Consider the following 23,388-nt stretch of genomic DNA (forward strand, 5'->3'; position numbering starts at 1 on the left):
AAGAAATGAAAATATGAACCACAAATTTTACATCTTAAAAACTGATTTTCTTACATAAAATTAGCAAACTGCTGTAGACATATGTAAACTCAGGGAATATTGTTTCTTTTTCTGTAGAATCTGCGAGAGGCAGTCACTCAGACAACAACCAAATGCCTAGGGAGACAGTGACATAAGAAGTACAGATGAACATTAAACTCATTGAATTAATTCTAAATGAGCATTTAAAAGGAGAGACTATATAATGTTCAACCATGAAGGAATAGTAGAACTATACTGAAAATAATGAGGGGGAATATATGGAAATAATATATCCCAAAATATTTTTTTAGAATTCTCAGTGGATATGGTGCTATTAAAATTGTTATTCTAAAACATCAGTATGTTTAATTTGTGGTAAAACAAAAAGTAATTATGGAACTTTCTAAATCTATAATCCCCTGTACATATGTATGTGTATATATAATATGTATATATGGTGTACATATGTATATATATGAATATTTTGTGTATAGATATATATATTTAATTTATTTAGTTTTTCTTAGCTAACAACCAGAGTCCAGAAACAATGACCTCAGGGACAATGAGAATCACTAGCTCCTAGCATTCAGGTTGTAGTATTGAAATACCACTTACCATCAATATACTAGGGCTGCTTGGAAACATATCAAACATATCTGATGGCACATTTGGGAGAGTAAATGTCCAAGCTAAGTCTGGAACACCTTGTTATACCTATTGGTGATGAAGCTGTCAAAGAGTACTAGGGTAATGTTAAGAATTATGGGGGTGGGGTGCGGTAGGGGTAAGGGTGAGCCATGGGAAAAAAGGTGGGACAAATGTAACTGAACAACAATAAAAAAAGAATGAAAAAATTACTAGGGTTATGTCGAAAGGAACCAATTTGAAGACGCTCTCATTTGCCAAAAATGAAATAATCGTGCTTCAGTAAGGATAATAATTGAGCATTAGGGAGGGAGCAGTTGAAAGACAATTGGTGTCAGTTCTGCCAAGTTCTACACCAAGTTTGGATTCAGCTGTCTCAGACCTTCTCCATGGCAGACCGTGAGGAAGTGCGGGTTTCTTCACCCCCCTTGCTGCTTCCTTCTCTCCCTTGTCTTCAGACGCCTCTTCAACATCTTCGCCCAGGTCCCAGTGAGTTTGGACTGGCCAGTTCCGAGCAGGAGCAGCAGCCGAATGGTGGACCTGCTGGAGAAGTGGATTTGCACATCATAGACGCAGCACTTTCATTCACCAAACTTCTTGAAGCCACATTTGCAGTATCAAGCGGAAGAGCTTGCCTTCAAAAGTACAGAAAATGCACATTTCCTTAAAAGATGGCGGGACCTCTTGAAAGAAGGCTATAATTCTTTCAAGCCTGACAACTGATTTGGCTGGGGAATAACTCCTACTTCCTCATTTATGATATTTGCATAAGTACCATAGTAAAATCTCCAGTAGATCTATATACTCAAAATGAAATTTTTCTTGGTTTTCTTCACTTTTGTGAAAGTAGATTACTGATGTTATTTTTTTTTTTATGCTGGCTCGTATTTGTTTACCTTAAATACATTCTGTCTAAACTTTTATGGAATCTTTTATGAAAGTTCATTTCACCAGTGGATAATAATACCACAGCGTTACCAGTAGCAAACTAGGTAGAGCATTATTCTATTCAATTTGCAAGAAGATGCTGAGAATGGCTGAGTTTGAAGTTGAGCTTCATTTTACAGACCCAGGAAGATGACTTTAAGGTTAATAATGTTAGATCCAGCTCCATTAGGCTAAGTTCTCTAGAGCAACTCACCGCATCTTACTTCCATATCCCCAGCACCTAGAACAGTGTCACATAATCACTCTCAGTTTGTTGGATAAAAGAGTTGACAACACAATCAAAATCTACTTTTTCTTCCTGTTTTTAGCATGAAGGATATAATTGTTTCTCTAAAAAATATTTGAGTCAAATATTTACAGTGACTTGAACTTTGATGACAGCTTTTAAAAATATATGATAAAAAATTTTTGCCCTTCTATGATGCTTTTTACAAAGGCTTTTACTTTAGAAAATGCAAGCATGTGTAAAAAGAATTCTTATTTTTTCCCTTTTTATTTCTAAGGTTAACTGCTTCTGCAGATAATATTTCTTGCATTCCACGTTGGTAGGTCTTTGCTCTCTGTAAAGTGCCTTATCACAATATGGCTCTGTTCTGTTGCTTTGGAACTTTGTAAGTAATAATCCTAAATTCTAAGCACAATAATTTCAAAGAAATTACTTTGTTTTTATATATAACTCTGGACATCTTTGATATAGCATCTTAATTCTTTGTTGATATGGAGATGTGTACAGAACTATGTTCTAAAGCTCCGCAGTGGGGCTACAATAGAGTCAAATGGATGGACAAAGATTAGTTTTGTGTAGCATATTAGGTCATAGTTCTTTTTTTTTTTAATTTTTATTGTTTCAATTACAGTAGTATGCCTTTTCTCCCCATCCCTCCACCCCACCCCAGCTGAACCCACCTCCCTCCCCCACCTCCACCCTCCCCCTTGATTTTGTCCATGTGTCCTTTATAGTAGTTCCTCTAATCCCCTCTTCCCACTGTCCCCACCCCACTCCCCCCTGGCTATTGTTAGATTGTTCTTAACTTCAATGTCTCTGGTTATATTTTGTTTGCTTTTTTCTTCTGTTGATTATGTTCCAGTTAAAGGTGAGATCATGTGGTATTTGTCCCTCACTGCCTGGCTTATTTCACTTAGCATAATGCTCTCCAGTTCCATCCATGCTGTTGCAAAGGGTATAAGCTCCTTCTTTCTCTCTGCTGCATAGAATTCCATTGTGTAAATATACCATAGTTTTTGGATCCACTCATTTGCTGATGGGTCATAGTTCTTAATTAATTTTTTTAAGTTACAGATAACACATATAATATGTACTCGTACCATAGAGTTGCATATTTTGATACTAGAAAACTATTTTTCTTGTGTGTCATGAAAATTGAAAATTTAAAATGTACAAAAATAAACTTGATAAAAGCAAAAAATATATAATTGAAATTGATTTAAATACATCAATATACTATCTTGAAAACAGATAAATAATGGGAAAAAAGCATTTATTTTGGTGCACTGAGTAAAGAATAGATGAAAAGATTGTCTCTTCATAATAACATTTCAACTAGAAATAAGCAATAAATGATATAAGTGGAATGTCACTAATTTGAAATCCCCAGCGAACTGATGGATATAGACATTGAGTATTAACAACTGCCAACATCATAAACACAAAACAATGGCAACCATCTATCATGTGCCTCTCTACAAAATAAATCAATATCATTGTAGTCTTGTCAAAGGTTTTGAACATTAGTCTGATTAAACCTCTGGATTTACCTGTCCTTTTGTAGAAAATAGGCAGAAAAACATATAAATCTACCAAATGAATACTACATCACCAAATTCCAGACTGTGTGAAATGCTATAAGTCAAATGGTTCAGATTCTTAAATTGATAAGTTGTTGAGTGTAGAGGTGTGGATGTGAAACCTGTAGATTAAAGGGACTGAAACTTATACCAAGGTAAAAAAAAATGAACAGAACTGCAATGCCTAGGGACTCACACTTTGGTGATGAAACTATAAATGAACACATATAGTGAATACCACAGAAGTTAATAGTAGTTGCTTTGTGGGAAGGGAAAGGATAGTTACTGGGACTGGGAATATATAGGGGCTTCTTAGGTGGCTCACAATGTTCTTGACTGGGGTAGTGGGTACAACAGTGTTCACTAACATTACTAAATATGCTCAAACCATGTGATAATACACAAAGTAAAAAGTAAATTTTCTCTTTAGCAACCAACCCCTTTCCTCTTTTCTGAAAGTCATCACTTGTAGCTCACGAATGTATACTCTCCTAGATATTTTTATAACCTTTTACATATAAACTAGATAGATGATAGATAGAGAGAGAGATGATACATAGATGATACATAGATAGATTCAGTAATAATCATAAGCATAAACTTATTGAAGCTTTTATGTATTTGCTTCATATAAATTCAATCAGTCTATACATACACCCATTCACTTTCTTTTCTCACTGAACATATGTCTAAGATACATTTTCTATTAGACTTCTCCCTTTGAATGACTATCCAGTGTTCCTTAGAATGGTCTTAAAGTTATTTATTTATGTATTTTAATCATTAAACATTGCATATTGCCAATGTTTCAAACATGTAGACACATATGAAAGATGTAAAGAATAGTGATGTAATGAAGACTTGTACTCCCATCAACCAGTCTAAAATATAGTAGGTAACTCTGAAGTTCTCTGGATGTCAGACGTTATCTCAGTCCGTTTCATGGATGATTTTACAGATCATTTGGTTATTCTTAGTTTCTTGGTCTATGCCTATATGTTAAAAGTTGTATTATATTTATTTAAATATACTTGTAATGTGAATAGTTATTTTAAATTCTGTGTCTGATATTCTGATATCCAGTCTCGAGATCTTGAGATTCTGTTGTGTAATATATTGATTTGTTTATGGTATCTTGTCTTCCTGTACAGTTTGTGATTTTTTTAAACTGTGAGTTCATAATTTTTAGATCTTTATTTATGGAAATTCAGTGTGAACCTTGTATTAAATGCGAGAGTTTCTTCCTAGTGAAAATTTGCATGTAATTTTTTTTTGATAGATGCCTGACTAAACTACTAACTTGGACCCATTTTCATATGATTTCCCAACCTGTGTTTTGCAAGGTTATTCCACAGAGTTGAATTGTCTCCTCACTGGCTCTTCAATGTCCACTGAAGAGTACATGGAACAAAGTAACAAGTCAGTGCAATCATCCAAAAAAGCTACATTTAATACTGTGGTAGGAACTTTAAAGTGTGAATTAAGGGTTGTGACTTCTTTGTTCTATAATACTGACAGCTTTCTTGTATTTTATATTTTATCGCATTCTCAAACTACTCCAGGAGGCCAATATTAGCAATATTGTATAGTGAAGAAAGCTGAGGTTTATCAAATTTAGCTGATTTTTTCCTGTTTCTTCTGCCATGGCCTACCACCACAGGGGCAGGAGGGGTTGGGACTGTTCTCCTTATTGTTCATTACCACTTTTGGGCCATTTCTCCTTTCTGCTCCCTGTTTAAAGGCAGTCCTTTGGAATGCTGACTTCAGATTAGATCTCCTATTAGTTCTATTTTTTTTGCTGTCATCTAAAGTTTCCAAGTTACACTTTCCACCTTTATGCCTATTATTATTCTCTGTGACTATACCCTCCATTTTATTGATGCGTCCAATACTTAGCCTCTCAAAAATCTCGTATATCAGCACCCTACTCTGACCACTTACTTATATGCCCTTTCTAATTCACTTTAGCTTCTTCTCTCCCCCAGCTCTTTTGCTTTCACTGAAACATCCAGTCCTTTGACCTCACCTAACCTTCGTTGTCACCTGCCTTATCTTATTCTCGGTATTCTCTTTACCTGCTATATCCTCCATGATTAATCACTGCAATCACACCTTTGCAGATGCCCTCAACTCCCATGCCTTTCTCTAGTGCTTTCAAATTCTCCTGGCAAAGTGCTAAAACTGATTAAACTCATCATTTTGCCTACTGTGTGTATCACCTAAACACCTGAACATTACTGGAGAAAAACAGTACCATGCTGATGGTTTTGCACTTAAAGTTTATAGTCACTAATCTTCACTAGCGGCTCAGGAGTGCTAAGCTGTTCTGTATTTGCTTGGCAAACTTACTTGCCTTCTCCTCGGGGTGACTATTTCACATTTCCCCTCTCTTAAAAGTCCCTAAACCCTCTCATTTCTTTATCAAAAGTCAGTAAATTCTGTTCTTGCTTCACTGGTAACATAGAAGCCACCAGGAGAGAATATTCTTGTCTTTTATCATGAAAATGTTCAACCTCCATTAATATGCTCTCAATTGCTCATTAAACCATTTAGGATGCTTTTGCCAGCAAGCACAAAATACACGACTAAAATTGGTTATAAAATAGGCTTTCTAATATTAAATAAATATCTAAGGGATATTAAATAATTAGAAATTAAATAAAACCAGAGATATGTGGTTTCAGGAGTGGTTAATTCCATGGTCAAAATATTAGAGCTCTGAGTAGTTTCTCTGTGATTGTAATATAGCTGCCACAGCTCCAAAATCATGTCCCCACATTTCCATGGATTGCAGGAGTTTCTCTTTGATTCTCTCTTCTTTTTAATCAAGGAGAAAACAGTTCTCCAGACTTTTCAGTATACTTCCTTCTCTATCTCTGAGCATATTTGGATCATACACCCATTCTTAAACCAATGGTTATCAGAAAAGAAATATGACCAGCTAGGCCTAGTCCATTTTAGTGGGTTTATCAATCCTCGGCATATCTTAACACAATTGGGATTATGTTTGAAAGAATGAGGAAGAAAATAGCAATTTTGGAGACAACTAACATCTTGGCCCCTTTGTAACGTGCTTTCTCCACTATTATAGTTAATGACTTTGTATCTATTAAAGATTAACCACTCCATTTAGGTACTTTATCCTGTTTCCTCTTGCTTGCACAATAATTTTTTCCTCTCAAATAACCCCTATTTCCTTTGTAACAACAATTTCTTTCTTTCTAATCAATGATTCCTATTAGTATACAAATATATTATAATATTAACTGAAAAGTTTTTCCCTTTGACCAAAGATTTCCTCCAATTACACCAGAGAAACAATTTTTTAAGTGTTATGTGTAATCATTGCCTTCACTTTCTCTTTATTCTCTTTACTGAAATTAAATTATCGGTCATCTACATTACATTTAAAAAACTTTTACCTAGCTCAGTTAATATAATTATTGTGGTTTACTCTCATCACAAGTGCTCTGACTGTGATTCCTTCCATTCAATCAGCTTTCTTTTATTGCTTATATATTTATTTTCCAATTGCATTCATTATTTCAGTTAATACCAAGTAGAATGAGGTCAGGGTAGAGATCATTGAAGAATAAGGAGGGAATAATGAAGACATGGAGAAAATCAGCAACTTGCTTGAAAAGGGATAGCAAAGGATGGGATCCAGGGAAGACATTCTTGCATAAGTGACCATCCTGGCCACTGGCTTTCACAGGGGTGTCCGACCTTTGGGCATCTCTGGGCCACATTGGAAGAAGAGTTGTCTTGGGCCACACATTAAGTACATTGTGACACATAATCACACAAAAAATCTCATAATGTTTTAAGTAAATTTACGATTTTGTGTTGGGCCGCATTCATAGCCATCCTGAGCCGCAGGCGGCCTGCAGGCCACAGGTGGGACACCCCAGTGGGAGTGGTGACATTTCATTAAATTAAGGCAAATACTATTTGCATCTTTGAGGACTCCAATTTGTCTAGTAAAATGCTTTTCCCTTAAATAGATACAAAATAGTTATTTGTCAGTTTTAATTTTCAAGTTGTAAAGTATTTTCAGAAAGACTAATTAAACATCGCATGTGATTTACACAACCACATATTAAAGTAGACTAAAAGTGAATGATTATCTTTGTTTTTCTACATGTTAATTTGGAGTCAGGCATTTAACTTCTCAGTGCCCTAACTTAATCATCAGTAAAATAGATATAAAGTCTCTTTGTAATAAGGCTTTAGTGAGGATTAAATTAATTCAGCACCTAGCATATAGCATGTTTGCATTATTATTATGTATTATTATTATTAGTTAATTATTTAAAAGATAGGGAAGCTGAGGTTCATAAAGTTTAAAATTACCCAATTGGAGAGTAATGAGTTCTTGATAAAACATCTACATGTTTATTCTTTTAAACTTCAGTTCAGTGATCTTTCTACTTTACGATATTGTTAGGTTCAGTGGGTATCACTTAACATGGATTTACATATAAATTTAATTCCAGACAAATTTTTATTTCCTTTGGGAAACTGGCATTTGTCTTCTTCCTGACAATTAGAATTAAAAACCTGATTATCTTTACCCCTGTTCACTGGCTGCCAAGAAACTGAATCAAATTTAAAGTGTAATCATAGCAATTATCTGTCATTATTGCCTTTATCTTCATTGCCTTTATCTGTGTCTAGTTTGTATTCTGTTTTTCCCTGGTAATTACTTTTTACATATATTTCCTTATTAGCACTCCTTAATTTCTTAGAAGACGTACCATTGTTGAACAAGTAAATCTCTGCTACTACCAGTGTTGGAAGTTGCAACATAGAGATGCCCATGCGAGAAGTAGATAAATTGCAAGCCAAAGCCGACAGGTAGGAGCCTCCACCCTTGTGGCTCTTTATTGAGGGCTTATAATTGAAACCACTATTTGTTCTCTCTGTCTGTGATGTCTTAATATATGCAGGATGGTTCTTCCAATTGTCAGTTACACAAGCCTCTTTCTGTGTCTCAGGCTCAGCTGCTCCGGGGGACCACGGTCTTTCTTTGGAAGTGCTCACACCAGGGTTCTCCAAAATTAACACGTTTGCCACAAAGCTTCTAATTTTAGCAATCTTTTTCTTCTTTAAAGTTGAGATATGATATATATATATATATATCAGAGTATTTAAAGTATACTACTGTTAATTATTCACTTTAAAAATTATTTGTATATGTTTGCACCCTTTTAACCACCATCCAGGTAAAGAAAGAGGACATTTCCTGCATTCCCTAGGTTTCCTTTGTGTCCTATCCGCCATACCATCCTGCCCTAGAGGAAACTGCTAGTCTGACTTCTATCACCATGGATTAGTTTTACCTGTTCTCGAACTTTCTATAAGCTGAAATCAGACACACAGCATAAAGTTACCTGTTTTTCTTGCTTTTTTTCCTCAACATATCTATGAGATTCACCTGTACTTTTTGTATTATGCCTATATTTGGATGATATTGTTTTTTGTTTGTTTTTGTTTGTAGTAAATGGCTGTATTTTGCTAATAGAATAGATTACTTTTTTTATTTGCACATTGTATTCCATTGTATGAATATGCCTCATTGTATGAATATACCATGTTCCTTTTGATGGGCATTTGGGGTGTACCTAGTTTAGGACTGTTCTGATGAAGCCACTTGAATGTAAATCCATCTTGGTTTTTGTGTGATGCAGAAGAGGCAAATTATAAAAACAGAAGTTATTTTAGTTTCCTTCATGCTTGGTTTTTATTGTTAGTCACCTCAATTCTTTGTAAAAATATGGTAAAGTTAGAAGTTTTGCAAGGAAAAAAAAGAAGTTTTGTAAAGGAAGGGGAGGTGAAACTAAAAGACTTAAAATACCAGTTAGGAGAAAATAAGAGAATTTCACTTACTACAATTAACAATATTTCTTTACACCATTTATTCACAATCAAAAGGATAATACAAAATGTAGTTTTCTTTACACTCAATTCTTACCTTATTTACTTTGCACTTACAATACTATAAGAAAGATGGCTGTGACCATCCCCTATGGATTATTTTTCTCCTCAGGGCTAATTTGTATTCCTTTACCTTTAGTATCACCCCTATTCCTTTGCTTATTTGAAGCTGGGACAAAGGATACCCAGGGCTTTTCTTACCCTGATATTACCGGAGCACACTGGCAATTTCTCTCTGCATGTACATACTGCTTTCCCTATGCCTTCCTTACTTTATGTAAATAGTGATATCTTATTGGACTGTTGACTTTAAAAGATCCTTTAGGTTTTCTTCCTCCTTACGAAATTATCTGAGCCATTTTACATTCAGTTTTTGTCTTATTCATAGAGATTGCTGATAGTTTAAAATATATAAAAACTTTCCGAATGGTTTTCCCCTTCATCTCACCTTTTCTCTTTTTATCTATATGCTTCATATCTTACCAACTTTTTACAGAGATCATATTTCTTGTTGAGCTCATCATTGCGTTATCATTCTTTAGTTAAATTAGAGTCTGCATATGAGTCTTGAATTCTCATCTACTTTCTTTTCAGGGATTCAGAATCTAAGTACTGTGCACTTCCCTGTTACAAAGAAGCAGAATGATAGTACTGAAGTGGACGTAGGGACAAGTGAACAAGGGTAAAACACTGTTTTTCAAGATTCCCTGGGACTGAAGAGTTTGAATATTGATAAAACAAACTTATTATGATACAACATATTTATATTGTTATTTTGAATATATTTTAAATGTTTATAAGAATATCAAGAAAACTACATCTGGGTAAGTATCCTCAGTTTTCTAAGTCTTGCAAGCAACTGAGTAAATCTGGAATCAGAAAGTTGAAGATCAACTGACCAATGTCCCTATGTGAGTTAGCTAAGACTGTCATAACGAAATATGGCAGGTGGCCACAGGCTAGATGGCCTAGATGATAGAAATTTATGTCTCACAGTTCTGAAAGCCAGGAAATCTAAGATCAAGTTGCCAGGCCTTTCCATGGTGAGTATGCCACCCCCCCCCCCCCACACACACACAGATAGAGAGCCAGAGACATTCATAGAGATCTCTCGCTCTTCTTATAGAACCTCTCACCCTATGTTGAGGGCAAGGCCCCTCTTTCATGACCTGACCTAACCTGAAGCACCTCCCAAAGGCTGCAACTCTAAATACAGTCTCATGAGTGGTTGGGGCTTCAACCTATGAATTTGGGGGTAATGCAATCGGTCCATAACATTCCTCCTATAGATTATGGAGGAAGTTGCACTTAATCTCATTTTTTCTAAAAACAGGAAGTGGAAGGAAGTTCCTATTGTGTTTGGGTATCAGAAAGAACCTCGCAGGCCATCTGGTCCAACTTTACCTGTCCTGTGTATGGATAGCTTGAACATCCCCTACGGCTAGAAATCTCAATCTGATACAACGCACATGTGGATCACAAACACCTAGTGATTCAGATAGTCATTGATGTAGAACAAATAATCCCACAATTTAAGTGCTTTTATCAACAACGATTTGTTATTTCTCATAATTCAGTGAGGAATTTGGGCAAGGCTTAGGAAGGCTGTTCCTCTAATCTGCCTATTGTCAGTGGGGTTATTCTCTCAGTTGCATTTACTGGCAGTGAGGATGGGCCTGATAATTCAAGAAAGCTTCCTACCTGACACTGTGGTGCATTGCCCCTTCATGTCTCTCTTTAGTTGTAGGGTTTAGTCCCTCGGGATCTACATGGTCTTTTAACAGCAGGCTTACCTGTAGCTTCTTGTAGCATGGCAGCGGCCTTCCAAGAGTGAAGACGGAAGCTGCCAGGCATCCTAAACTCTAGGCTCAGAAGAGGCAAGTCATCACTTCTTCCACATTTGATTTATTAAAACAGGTCATAGGCAATCTAGGTTCAAGGGGTGGAGTGGGAGAAAGCAGAAATAGACTTCACTTCCTGATTATAGGAGTCACAGTCCATTGTCACAGGTTGTAAAACAGAAGATGTCATCGCAGCCACCTTTGGAAACTCTTTAGCACATTTGGAATGCAACAAAATCAGCCAGCACCACCTCTAATCCCTACCTTTTGCCTATCAATGTTCCTGGTTGTTTTTTTCCCAATGGTCTCCTCACCCAGTTTCAAAAACCTTTCTTAGGCAAATGAACTGTAATCTCGATCCCTAATTCTTGCTCAACTAACTTCTAAAAATATTTTAATAGATTTTATTCTTTAGAGAAGCTTTAGATTCAGAGCAGAATTGCCTAGCAGGTACAGAGGTTTTCATATGGTCCCCGCCCCGCTCCCACACGTGGACAGCCTCCTCCGTTATCAACACATCCCACCAGACTGGTACATTCGTCGCGGTTAGTGAACCTGCATTGACGCATCATTATACTTGGACCCAAACCCATAGTTTACACTAGAATTCAGTCTTGGTGTTGCATGTTCTATGAGTTTGAGCAAATACCTATAATGTGTATATACATTATATATTAAGTGGCCCAACTAAATTTGTGTTCTTCTGAGATCTATTTTGCTAATTCTGTTAACTGTCTGAGGTAGAAAATTCCACATTTTAGAGGAGGTGGGGAAAAATGGAACAGTGCTCTTTATCTTACATTGATACACCTCTACTTGTCAGGAAGATTCTCCACAAGGTAAACTATAATCCAACTCCCTACACATATTATTATTAATTGCTTCTAGTTCTATATATATTGGGCTAGCCAAAAAGTTCCTTTTTTCCCCGTAAGATGTCTCTAACGGCACTTAGCTGTCTCACTTCATTTGAAACAATTTTGTTAGATTGTATTGGGATAGCTATCATATCAGCATTCATTTAAAAAAACATCACAATTGGTGAATTTTTGTATAGCCACCTTAATATTGAACATGGAAGAAAATGCACCACATTTTCAGCATCTTATGCTTTATTATTTCAAGAAAGGTAAAAACATGACTGAAATGCACATACACAAAAGATTTGTGCAGTGTATGGAGAAGGTGCTGTGACTGGTCAAATGTATCAAAGTGGTTTGTAAGGTTTCGTGCTGGAGATTTCTGCTGGATGATGCTCTGTGGCCGGGTAGACCAGTAGAAGTGGATAGCAATCAAATTGAGACATTAGTTGAGAACAATCAACATTATACCACACAGGAGATAGCCATCATACTCCAAATATCCAAATCAATAAAGTTATTGGTGAAAATAAAAAACTATGTCTTTTCTTTTACTGAAAAAACTAAAAGGACTTTTTGGCCCACCCAATATATATGCTCTGAAGAGAGGTAACATGCTGCCACCCAAGCTTCTGCCTGCTTTTTGCTAAAAACTCCTCTTTCTGTCAATGTTTCTAAACCCTCACCAGCCTGACAATCCTCTTACGTAGAGGCTCCATTTGGCTGATATAGCACCTAATGGAAACACAGTTCATTTGGAGACTCTGCAAAGTGCAAAATTGATAGTGTCATCTATGCCCTAGTCCTGGACACAATGAATCTACTGACACTGTTCTCTTCTGTTAAGCTTTTGATTAAATAAAATTCTTGGGCTTTGCTCACACTTTCTGCTGTCATCTCTCCCTCATCTAGAGTTAATACACCCATCTGGTTGTATATACACCTAGTGTGCATAAACGTAGGTGAAGTGTCTGGGGACCTTTAGGAAAACCATCAAAAATGTACGGTCACCTCACTCAACTTGGGTGAAGTCCATCAACCAAATGAGGAGATATACACATCTCCAAATAAAACTTTTAAACAAGAAAGTAATCACTTTTCACACTTCTAAGATTTACTCCTTCCCACTCATTCCTCTCCATCTATACAAACCTTGAGTGCTTTTCCGTAATAGCTGCAAGCTCTGCAGCATCGTGGCGGTGCAGATCTGGTTTAAAGTGAGGTCGTTAACTCTACGAGTCTTCAAATCGGAGTGTTTCCATTCCTAATAAATTTTGGCAAAACATAATGAGCATTTTAAAAATGTCCTCAAATAGTTACTTGCCATAAAATCCTGGTGCAAGATTTTGCTAGAGATCTCAGCTTTTATTATTGTGTTCCATTAAAATGTGCTGAAGGTTTATTCTTTTGTATTAAGAAAATTCTTCACGCCTGAGATTCTTTGTTCTAATAGTTTCTCAAGTTTTTAATCTTACACTCTAGGATGCATTTATTTATTCAGTTACAATGTCAATGTCTTCTTTCTATAAAATGACTATCCATGACAATCCCTCTACTTACTTACGTCACTCATTCAGGGAGTGCGTCAGATGGAAGGCCTGCACCAGAGAGCCAGGTAGGCAAGTCCAATGCTTCTGTGAGGTTTTCGTTCTTAAGGGGGGAAATAAATAAGTAAATGAGTAAATACGTGTCATAATTTTAGAGGTAAGTTTCACAAAGGAATAAAACAGAGAATAGAATGAAGGGGAATTCAAAGCAAGGGGAAGTAAAAGGAGGGAAGAACTTCCGGGCAGTCAGGAAGGGCTGTCTGTCTGAATCTGTGGTGCTGCAATTTGGACGGAGACTGGACTCCTGGGAAGAGGCCAGTCTGAGGAGGTGTGTGGGAAGAGCACTCAGGTCAGAGGCACAGAGCACACAAAGGCCTGAAGACGGATCAAAGTTTGCATGCGTTGAAGCAGTGTGAAGTCATAGTGAGTGGTGGTAGCTGAGGCAGGAGGCGTCGGTGAGGGAGGTGGCTTATGAAGTCCTCTGCATGCCCTGGTGCCTACTGTTCTGCTGTTGGTTTTAAATAAAATGGAAAGCAGCAGATACTGCTGGTGCCCCTTAGAAATGTTTCTCTGACCCATTTATCAAGCTACTTAGAAGGCTGCTGGCTTTGAGTAGGATTTACAGTGAGGGGCAATTTTGTGGCAAGTTCAGGTTGCAGCGTAAGCAGTCTTGGTGTGTGTTCTACGAGATCTGGCAAATTCCACAGTTCTAGAAGAATCTGTGGTAAATAATGACAACGTGTTGAGTCTCAGGCAACATCCAAAAGGAGATTCTCAAAGCAGAGTCTTTGGGTTCTCCAATAAGGTCATAGATTGTGCAGATTTCTCTCCTGCCACGGTTTTGGGCTCTGGTAGAGTGAGTTCCTGATGACGGATCATCCAACGCCTGTACCTGTGCAACCAGAGTTTCCACCATAAACCAGTTATAAACCCGCCAAGTTCTAAGGACAGTCAGAAGCAGCAAAGATCCACCAAATAAGAGAAGTGCAACATTTGGGATCAATCCTAAACTGATGTCTCAGCATCCCATGACATCACTGACAACCCAAATGTCACCAGCTGATGAATAGAGAAGAACATGTGTTACATCCATGAATGGGATATTATTTTACAATAAAAAGAAATCGAGTACTGATACGTGCTAAAACATGGATAAATCTTGAAAACATTATGCTAAGTGAAAGAAGCCAGTTACAAAGGACCACACTTTGTATGATACCATTTATATAAAATTTCCAGAGTGGGCAGATCTGTAGAGATAGAAAGTAGGTTAGTGATTGCTCACAGCTGGAAGAGGTGGAAGGTTGGGGAATAATTGGTAAGTGCTTTCTTTTTTAGGTAATGAAAGTGCTCTAAAATTAATTGTGATAATGTAAGCACAATTTTGTGAATATACTAAAAGGCATTACATTATATACTTTAAGTGGTGAGTTGTGTGGTGTATGCTTTTGAAGCTATGGTGAAAGCTGTTTGAAAAGAACAGCTTTTCAAACTGGATTGGCTTGTTATAATGCTAAAAAAAATTCAAATGGATAATTGATAAACTGCAACTCTAGGTAGTTAGGGTCCTGAAAAATAGTGGTAAGGGAGACATCCTCCCAACTGGCAGACATTTGAGCAGAACTTACCTAGTCATCAATTTAGAAGGGAGAGAGAAGTAGTTGAAATTCAGGATAGATACACAGAGGTCCAATCAGTGACAAGTAGTTTGGTTGATTGGTCAGGGACCTGGCAAGTCCAGAGCAATGAGACGTGGGAGAGGAGTGTGTGGATGCATCTGTGGGACTGAGCACGAACTGCACGGCGCTTTTTGTCTCACACCAATGCCTACGAGGAACAGATGTTCCTTATCCTACCACACTGGGTAATCTGTGGGGAGGATAAGGTGATCATAGGGAGGTCAGTCAGCTTCTGCCCTCAACCACTCCATTGATTGCACAATAAACCCCAAATGGAGAGGCCCTGGGGAGAAAGATGAAGAATGCCGTGTATCCAAGGCATACAGCTACTATTGTTGCTGAACATCTAACCAGCCTTAAAAGCTCTGAGAACACATTCTTCCAGGAGAGTAACAAGCAACTTGAAACAAATTGATTACACCTGACCTCTTCCGCCTAAGGAGGGGCATCAATTAATCATTGTTTAGATGGATATATATTACGGGTATGGGTTTGTATTTCATGTCAACAGTACCAGAGCTAGCACCACTCATTATTCACATAAGAGTCACTTGAAGTCAACTGATCTTGATTTATCAAGATGGGGTTCAGCATAATATAGCCTTCGACCAAAAAAATTCACTCTTTTTTTTTGAAGGAGGTTAACAATGGGCCTAAGAACAGGGAAGCCACTGCCCCTGCCTTATACCTCATCATGGAGAACTAACTGGTAGATCGATAGAGCATTGGGATGGGATGGGAGGCAGAATTCTAAAATGGGTTCCCAAGATTCCCAGCCCCTAGTGTGTATACACATTTCCCTAGATTGTCAAACACACATCTAGCTATTCCTGTAAAGGGATGTTTGCATATGTGATTAATATTCCAAATCAGTTGATCTTAAGATAATTATCTATCTGGATGGATTTAATCACATGAGCCCTCAAAAGCAGACAGTTTTCTCTGGCTGAGGACAGAAGGGCAAGTCCAGAATAATTTGATATACTGCTGCTGGCTTGAAGGTGGAAGGGGCCATCTGGCAAGGAGTGCGAACGCCCTTGAGGACCTGAATGTAGCACCCAGAAGACATGCAGCTAGGATTTTACAGGGAATTTCAGTCCTAAAACCACAAGGAAGTGAATTCTACCAAGAGCCTGAATTGCTCATGGTGGCGATGTTCTTGGTAATGTACCATTTGTGGCTTTCTTCCTTTTTCTATCTTATGTCCTCAGTCTCCCACGTGTTCATTAGAATTGTCAAATTCTTTGTGCTTCAATCCTTATCAAGGTCTGCTCCTGGGAAAACCCAAATTAAGACAGTAACTTCAGAAGATTCTTAAGGCAGAGAGTGACACTGTCTAAGTAGTGTTTTTAATAGCCACTATAGCTATTTTGTGACAAATGGGCAATTGGGGAGATGAGCAGTGGTGTGAGCTAGGAAATGTGATGGAAGGCTATTTCAGCAGCACAAGAGAGCTGAGGGGGCTTCCACCAGGTAGTAGCATTTCACTGAATTAAAACTGGATAGATTAAGGATAGAGCTGGAGAAAGAGAAAAATGTCCAATTTTGGCATGAAAAAATTAGATGTGTTCTTAAGAAAGTGAGGAGGTGGGAGCTGCTGATACAGAGGCCTGAGGAGGTAGGACAGGATAGAGGGAATAGAACTTTATTTTTTGCACATGTTCACTGGTGAGCTCCAAGTAACCTCAATGGTTAGATCCTGACTAGAGACTTAAATGTGGGACTCTGGAGCTCAGGGAAGAGGTCAGAAAATTAAGTTTGGAACAATATGAAAGCATTTAGCGTATTCCTTAGTCTAGATAATAGGATTTCATAGTTGATATTTGGCAAATGCTTGTTGCTAGAAAACTTGCTTATACTCTTGAATTTTATAGAATGAGCAGTTGATATTTAGAGAAGACTGGATCTTTTCATTTTGTTATTGCAGAAGTTCTCATTCTCAATTGTGTCTCAGTTCCCTCTGAATTCTGTTTTGGGGGAGCAGTGAGGGGGTGTACTGGCTCTGAAACTGGTGTTTTCGTTCTGAGTAATATTTCCCTTAAACAGTCTTAAATACAAGTTTAACAGTCTTATTTAAGACTGTTTAAGTCTTAAATAGTCTTAAATAAGACTGTTATTTAAGACTATTTAAATATTTGTGTTTATGAGAAGAAACCTATGCTTTAGTAGTTTGATTTTATAAATGGTTTTTAAAATATTTTAAGAGGTAAAACAAACCTCTATCATTTTCTTCTACTGAGACTGTGGTTATTAATTTTTAAATATATTATGTAAAATACAAAATCATTATTTTGTATTTAACCTTGCATGTCTTGAAAGTTTTCTGAGTATGCCAAGAGTTTATTTACAGAATAAGTTTTTTAATCACTACATAATCCTTCATCCCATGGCTATACTGTAATTTTCTTATAGTTAGATATTTAGTTTATTTAAAGTTTTCTATTGCTATAATAGAAAATTGCATTTCACGTTCCATTGCCAAGCCTTTAATTACAGTTTGTTCATTTCCTTATGCTAGATTCTTAGGAACAGGAAATTTATGTAAGATTGTGTGGCACATATTGCTATCTTGTATTCTGAGCAGGCTGTGCCAATTTTACTGCTGCAAGAAAAGTGTGAGAACACCTTTATTATTGCTGGTATGAGGCATTGGCTTGGCCAATTGCACACAAAAATATGCAGTTTTCATATTATCTGCATTTCACTAATTACTAAGGAAGATTATGTTTTCATATATTTTTTGTGACTTTTATTTCTTCTTTCTTGTTATTTGTTCAGATATCTCACTCACTTTTCTAGGGAGAAATGTTTGTGCTTATTATTTATTTGTACATTTGGGGGGATGACGAGAAGTGTATCTCTTGTTCTGTACAAAATTACTTCTAGGTATCAGTATCCCTTGTTTTTGCACATAGTGACTTTGTTTCTAGAAGTCATACACTACATGTGATCAGTGTACCTCTCCCTTCAATGTGCTCCTTTCTTTGTGCTTATACATTCTTTCTATGCCCTGAAATCAAGTAAATAGTCATCATTATTTTCTCCTACTTTTAGTGTCTTTATCATACATATTGAAGTTTTAGTTCAACTGAATATGAATTTTGTTCCAGTATGATATATAAGGACGTCTCAGATTTCTTTGTAGTCTGATGTATTGATTAATCATTACAAATCTGAAGATATAACAGAATCTATTTCCCAACAATTTATTTCATTTATTAATTTACCCTATAGTCCTGTTATGGTTCAGAGTATCGTTGTTTTTCATGTCCATGATGTAAAACCACTTACTTTTTCTTTCTTTTTTTAAAATTGTTGTTCAAGTACAGTTGTCTCCATTTCCCCCCACCCCACTGCCCCTACCCCAGCCATCCCCACCTCCCACCCTCAATCCTACCCGCTTTGGCTTTGTCCACGTGCCCTTTATACGTGTTCCTTGACAAACCCTGTTTGTTGACTATCTTTGCCTGTTTGTTTTAAAATTACAGTTGAACTTTATAATATTTTAAATCACCATTCTTCTACCTCCCATCTTTTTATATCTATAAATGCACTTGAGAAAAATGGATGTCTGCTGTCTATTTACTACGCTATTGTCTCTTGATTTCCCCCCTCACCTCCTCTTGCACACCTTGCTTTGTGATTCTAGAAATAGGGCTCTGCAAGCCACACTTGCTCTTTGCAGCGGCTGTGTCAAGCTCTGCCACTAGAGAGTGCTAGAGGGAGGCTGCAAAGCAAGAAGAAGACAAGGGACTTGCTTCTTTCTGGGGCTTCAGGTTGTGTTCTGTCCTGTGAGCATCTCCTGAGCAACATTTCTCCTGCTGGCAGCAGCAATTGTATCCATTTTTCACATTTTCCAGCCCTCACAGAATCAGCCTCACCATGCCCCCTCAGAGACCCCAGCACCCACTCGCTGTGCACCTCTTCGAAGGTCTGAGTTTCAGCTCGGTGGGACCTTCTCCTCAAAGTATTAATTAAGTCCCTTTGTTTCCTCAGCCCTAAGGGTGGCAACTGCTTCTGAAGCTGCTATGTCTATGACTCTGTAAAGATTTTTTTTTTGTATGTGTTTTTGTTTGTTTGTTTCTATCTTTTCAGTCGCCTAGTTTGGAGCTTTATACCTCTCTGGTGTAACCAAATTGGCATTTTTCCTGACCGGGCTCTGACTAATAGCTGGAACACAGTGTTTCTCTCCTGTATTAGTCGGGCTTGTCCAGGGAAGCAGAACCAATAAATGTGTATTTCTGTATGATGATGTACGATTATGAAGTGCCGATATCTGCAGGCTGAGATGGCAACCTGAACATCCATGAGAATTGATGATGTAGTTCCTGTCTAGAGACTGGCAGGCTTGAGACACAAGGAAGAACCAATGTTTCAGTTTAAGTCAGTCCATGCAAAAGAATTCTCCCTTACTCTGAGAAACACCAGCCTTTGTGTTCTCTTTGTCCCTTCAACTGATTAGATAAGGCCCACTCATATTCGAGAATGCAATCTGTTTTATTCAGTCTATTTAAATGTTAATCTTATTCTAAAAAGCCCTCCCACAAACATCCAGAATAATGTTTTACCAACTGTCTGGGCACCCCATAGCTCAGTTAACATAAAATTAACCATCACATCTACATTTACTGCTTTAAGTCTTTTAAAGTAATTTTATAGTTATATTTCTATTCCCACATTATATATTTCTGGGTAACCATGAGATATTTTATACTTTGCTGTCTGCAATGCAGGGGGCAACTGTCCAATATACATTCTAGCTGGTTATTGCTGAAATAAAGTGAAGCATTTTATTTCCATTTTCATTTTAAGGAATTCTTATTTTCTGGAGTTAATGAAAGAAGAGACCTGTATGTTTTGGTGGAATAATCACTGAGGATGTTTCTAACAGAGTATATGTCAAAAGCCTATGCTGACGTAAGGTGAACCTCCTTTCCCATTCATTCTAAACCAGCCTGCTATTTAGGTGAATGTCTGTACCATAATACACATTCGCTGGGAAAATGGGAGGCATGGGGACTAGTACAGATGGGAATATCACAGCAAGCATTACTAAAAGTGACAGTTATTTCTAAAAGAAATGCTATTTATAGTGAATTACAAATGTTATCAGTGATGTGCTCTGTGAGGGTATAAAGGAAAATTTCACTCTTTCAGTATGAGTCTTAATGAGTCAATTTTGCCATGATCAAAACAAGTTTAAAAATAAATGGAGTTTTTATGGGATTTAAGTTGTTAAGAGAATTAAGCTTGTATTTGTAAAAGATCTTTATTTTGATTCAAATACTTATCCAGGGAATATGATTAGCATGAAATAAAACTCGCGGGGTTTAGTTACAGAAAGACTGTCCATTGTTTGCTAACAGATTTCAGTATGAATGAATGCTGTTGATGACGTCATGGGTGGTTCTTCATTTCAGCCAAGGTCAAATAAAGGAATTAAATTAAGATGAAGCAGCATTTAGAATGGTAGAAGAAGAGTCTGCATTAGAAGGGCCCCTGTGTGATATATTTTGGGTATCTAGCTGTGTCTTTAGAACAGAGATAGGCATACTTTCTCTGTGAAATGTCAGATAGTAAATATTTTAGTCTCTGTGGGCCAGTATCTTTACAATTACTCAGCTCTGACCTTATAATGTGAAAGCAGCCAAGAAACAATGGTAAACAAATGGGCATGGCTGTGTTCCAACAAAACTTTCTTTACAGAAACAGGCGGCGGGCAGATCTGGGGCCCTGGGCTGCAGTTTGCTGACTCGGCTATAGGAGATCAGAAACAGAGAGTGTAAACTCAGCTTTCCATGATGAAACATGTTTGGTGAGTTATGTTGTGGCAGCTCTCCAACCATGGTGGGAGCTCAGGGGCTCTGTGCCACCGAGCTTTCAGTTTCCTGCGATCCTCAGAGTCACCGATGGATAGGTGCGCCCTTCGGGCTTCAGAGTCGTTGCCCTGAAAGGCATTGTATGACTTCTGAGCCACATTACTTATAAAAGGTGTTGAATCTTCTTCTGGTGGAATTCTTTTTTTTTTAATTTAAACATATTCAAATTTGTTTTCATTATTATTAAATTAAATTGGTTAATCTACTGGCCTGCCTGTCCTTACCCTCCTGCAAGAGAAATTGCATCACCTACAGCTTCATTAATTAGGTAGCTGCACAAATGTTCCTTGACTAATGATGAGGTTATGTCTTGATAAATCCATTATAAGCTGACAATATCATAAGTTAAAAATGCACTTACCACACCTAACCTACCGAGCATTATAGCTTAAGCCAACCTCCCTTCAATGTGCTCAGAACACTTACATTAGCCTGCAGCTGGGCAAAATCATCTTGCTGCTGTCCGGGATCACGAGAGAGTAGGAAAGTATCATATTCTTTATCTCTCGCCCTACAAAAGACAAAATCCCAAAATTCAACATACAGTTTCTACTGGATGCTTATCCCTTTCATACCATTGTAGAGTTGAAGAGTCTTGAGTCTTATACTAGGGATGCTCAGTCAGGGGCTGGCCACCACACGGTGGTGCTGAGTTTGTTGGGGGTGGGGAACAGGGGATGTCTACTGGAGAGCGCCGGAGGTCCCTCAGACCATGCCAAAGACTGAAGGAGGCCAGAGGAACAAGCAGATCTTTCTGCTGCTTAGAGGCTCTTCTCTAAAATAATCCAGGGCATGAAGAAGAAAATAAGAGGCAAAAGAGTCTCAGTGTAGCATGGGACACAGTTGGAACTGGTGGCAATCTGGACAGCACAAGCTCTGTCTAGGGGGCTCCATAGTGAATCAGCTGCAAGTAATTTTTTCTGAAAAAATTAAAAAGTCTAGTGTTGCTAAAACCTTTGTTTTTTCAAAGTGGCCACAGAAATTAGGATTTTTGGGGGGTTAAAGTTTCTCAATTTTTAAATTTTGGGAGTTAATTAAAATTTTAAAAAATCTTTAGACCACGTGTGTCCTTAAAATAAGCAGATCTGAAGAGTTAAAATGATCCGTGTGCCACGCTTTGCAGCTTCTGTAGTAGAGAGTGATTTTTTTTTGAGAACTTAAATTTGGAAGGGGTCAATATAATAGGCTTGTATAAGACCCATAATAAAAAGAAAGAAACGGACAGTAAATGAGGCAGAGTTGGAGCCATGGCAAAATGAAGTCATCCTTATCCAGAACATAGTCTGTCCCAGTAACTATTTGCTTTTCAAATTGAATAAACACATCTTCAAGTTAAATATTTGAACTACCATAAAGCGTGAGGAAGCAGAGTAAGTCTATTGAGAGATTAGAAAAGATATGCAAAACCAAAACAAAACAAAACCCAGAAACTGAAAAAAAAAATTTCATTTAGTCCAGGAGAGAGCAGGGATGAGAATCTGGTCCCTGGAATCTGCTCTTCGTGTGATGCTTTTTCATTCCAGCTCTAAACCTTTGCCACATGTAAGTTTACAATCAAGTCTTTTTACCCTGTGGATTTCTTTTCTTTGTAATTAAAAGAATATGAACCAATCACATAACATTATAGAGTACATTATTGTTGTAAAAATCAGTGAATACAGGGCTATGGTGGTGAATCTTACTTGTAGGGTCATTAAGGTAAGTGGAGGCAGTCTGGCTTCCTCACCCAGGCATCTGGGGAACTAAGGGAAGCAGTGTTCTCATAGCCTTGAGACTGGGTCTGTTAAACTGTTCCCATAACATGAAGTGGGCTCGAATGCACAGAATTATGTTGTTGTGTAATGTTCTGGCAGTTTTCCGGCTTGTTCCCCTCTAGTATTTAAACAGGTAGGGACTCCCTGCTGGAGGCAAGGATGATGAGAGACATGCAAGGGGACAGGTGCCACGATGGGTGCCATGCTGAGGAGCAAGGGCCATGACATGTGCCACACAGACACATGCAGACGGACAAGCAGCTTGTAGCACACATGGCTCGCCCACCTGTGAATAAAGGCATGCCAGACATCCCAATGGCTCCGTGAATATTATTCCATCTGTGTGAATACCATGGACCTCCCAGCCTTGAAGGGTCACAACACAGGTCCTAAGAAAACTCATGCAAAATTATGCAATTTGAAAACATAAAAATTGTTCATCATACAATGTGTACCTTTTGTCAGTTA

At 37.6% G+C, this 23,388-nt stretch overlaps 1 pseudogene; it reads left to right on the forward strand.

The window, feature by feature from the left end:
- The first annotated feature begins 1,058 nt into the window (after positions 1-1,058).
- Positions 1,059-1,392, forward strand: LOC112322190 (renal cancer differentiation gene 1 protein pseudogene; annotated as a pseudogene).
- Positions 1,393-23,388: the final 21,996 nt, after the last annotated feature.

The sequence above is a fragment of the Desmodus rotundus genome, chromosome 2, assembly GCF_022682495.2.
Source record: "Desmodus rotundus isolate HL8 chromosome 2, HLdesRot8A.1, whole genome shotgun sequence".
In the NCBI taxonomy this organism is placed as follows: domain Eukaryota; kingdom Metazoa; phylum Chordata; class Mammalia; order Chiroptera; family Phyllostomidae; genus Desmodus; species Desmodus rotundus.